This window comes from Engraulis encrasicolus, chromosome 23 (genome assembly GCF_034702125.1).
Source record: "Engraulis encrasicolus isolate BLACKSEA-1 chromosome 23, IST_EnEncr_1.0, whole genome shotgun sequence".
In the NCBI taxonomy this organism is placed as follows: Eukaryota; Metazoa; Chordata; class Actinopteri; order Clupeiformes; family Engraulidae; genus Engraulis; species Engraulis encrasicolus.
Window position 1 is genome coordinate 13,885,041 of NC_085879.1, and position 2,500 is coordinate 13,887,540.

The window sequence follows — 2,500 nt, forward strand, 5'->3', positions numbered from 1 at the left end:
TGCCTGTGTGTGTGTGTTTGTTTGAGCCTGTGTGTATGTGTGTGTTTGAGCCTGTGTGTGTGTGACATGCTCTCATCTAGAGCAGTGCTTGATATTTCACATGCTCCGTGCTCTTTTAGAGGATTAGTGAGCGATGGCTTATGCTCTCTGACAAGGTTTCAAGGTGAGCAAACGCACCAATCACTCTCTCCATCTCTCACTTTGCATCAAGCACACATGAGCATACAGTACACACAAGGGAGCACTTTCTACTTCTCCCCCCCACCCTCTCTCTCTCTCTCTCGCTCGCTCGCTCCCCCTCCCTCCCCCTGTTTTTTCTAACCACCCATCTCCTTCAACCTTAATATTACACCTGCAGAGAGCAGTGTCAAAGCCACACACACAGACACACACACACGCACACACACACATGCGTACACACACATACACACGCACACACACACACGCACACAATTTCTATACTGTACACCTGTAAACATGCATATATACACACATGTATACACACACATACAGTACAGTACATTGCAGGACAACACATGCACGCAGTACATTACAGGAAAACACTGTACAACATACTGTACATACATGGATATACCGGTACTGTTCAACATGCAAACACACACAACCCTTCCCTTTAACAATTCTCTTTTACAGCAATCAAGTGTTAATGAACCAACAGGCTGTGAGGAAACTAAGCACTAGGGTCTAACAATTCTTTTCCATTCCTCCGTGCATAAGGGCATTGTTAACATTTACAAAATGGCACAATTGTTTTAAACAACAACATACACAACCGCAACAGCATGTATTACCCACTTAGGGCCATTTACTTTCAATAAGTACACATGTCTTCTATTAGAGCTTAAAAGGTCTTTGTGTAATGGCCCGCAAGCAGGAAACTGCTTAGTCATACGAGTCATAATAATAACGCTGGCCATTAAGAAGGCTTGCTCAGCTGCTCAGCTTCGACTTCCTGCACAGTCAGAGTCCACAACAAGGAGCCACGACAATAGTTATAAAGTGCTTTCACTGAAACCACTTCCTGCATTTCAGTGTACGTATATGACTCAGTGTATAGGACTCAATGCTGCATAAGAGTCCTGAGGAACCAGAACAATAAATATAAAGCAGATTTTTTGTTATCAAAGGTTTGAAATAAACTCCACTTCTCCTATATGCCACTAGTCATATCACGTGACCCTTCTCCCCTTGACTATAGCATCAAGAATGATCGGCAGTTGATCGGCAGTACCTCCAAGCATGCAAGGAACCACAGCAACAAATGTAAAGTAGTTATTTTTTATTGAAAGCACGAACCATGTCTCTCTTATTAGGGCACTGTACTGTATATCACCCAAAAAGGTTGTTTTTGGCACAACAGAGCTCATTTAAATTGTCACCATTCATAGCATGCACCCCTTTTCCCTTTCTGACAATGTCAGCAAGAAGGATTAGCAGGTGCTTTACCTCCTGTAGTCAGAGTCCACAACAGGGAACAACAACAATGAATGTAAAGCAGGTTTTGTATCAAAAGTATGAAACTTCTTTCTCCTAAAGGCCACTGTATTGCACCCAAAAAGATGTTGTGACTACAAACAAATTTAAATGGACAAAATTCACATCACACACCTCTCCGATTGACTGCCAGCAAGAGGGATCAGCAGTTGCTTCTATTTACTCCCATTGTTTACTAAGGGCACGAACAACAGGGAATACACCTGCTTCTCTCCTTCTTTAGCTTGTTCATCCCTGCAGACCCTGCAGACTAACGTTACACATCACAACTATCTTTCTTCCATTTAAGGAAAGGAAGATCCTGAGGGATACTGCTGTTAAAAGGACTAACAGCAGAGTGCACTGGGACCTACCTTCCTTCCCTTGATATTAAACTCCCAGCCCTATTCCCCTTGAAGAACACCTGAGATAGACATTGTTTGAGACCCACAGCAGCGCACCCCCCATCTCCATCTGATATTTCTTACATTATACTAGTGCATAGTGATGGGCAAGGGGCAGGTGCAATCCTACAATGACTGGTGCCCAGGACAATGCCCCCCTCCAGAGCCCTGCTACTGTGGCTGGTGTAGGCTGTGCCATCAATTACAGTGAAAGCTACACGTCATAGCAGTAACGTCCTTGACTGATAAGTCGTTGAATGCATGAAGTGCAGCCCCAAGTTGGTATCATACCTTGGGGCTGGCTGTTGGGCTGCCCCCTGGCACTGGGTTAGGGAATGGAGAAATGGAATTCCGTTCTGTGTGCTGTGGCGTGTGATGTGTCACAATGACAAGAATGGGATTTTCACCTTCACATGACTGCCCAATGCCCATAATGACTTGCCTGTGTGTCCACCCCATGCAATCAGTGACACTATGGAGAATTTCACATTCAAATCAGGTCTGTTCAGCCTCCTCTCGGCACCAATGAGAAATGAACACTGCACATACATCATTGGCCTATCAGTTGTCTGATTGATTGTAGCTCTGCCTGGTAGTATCGA

The 2,500-nt window shown here is 44.4% G+C and overlaps 1 protein-coding gene across 1 annotated transcript in view; it reads right to left on the bottom strand.

Annotated features, from left to right (window-relative positions):
• Nucleotides 1–2,500, bottom strand: part of LOC134439570 (dedicator of cytokinesis protein 2) — a 338,998-nt gene that overhangs the window by 39,682 nt on the left and 296,816 nt on the right. The window lies entirely within an intron of this gene.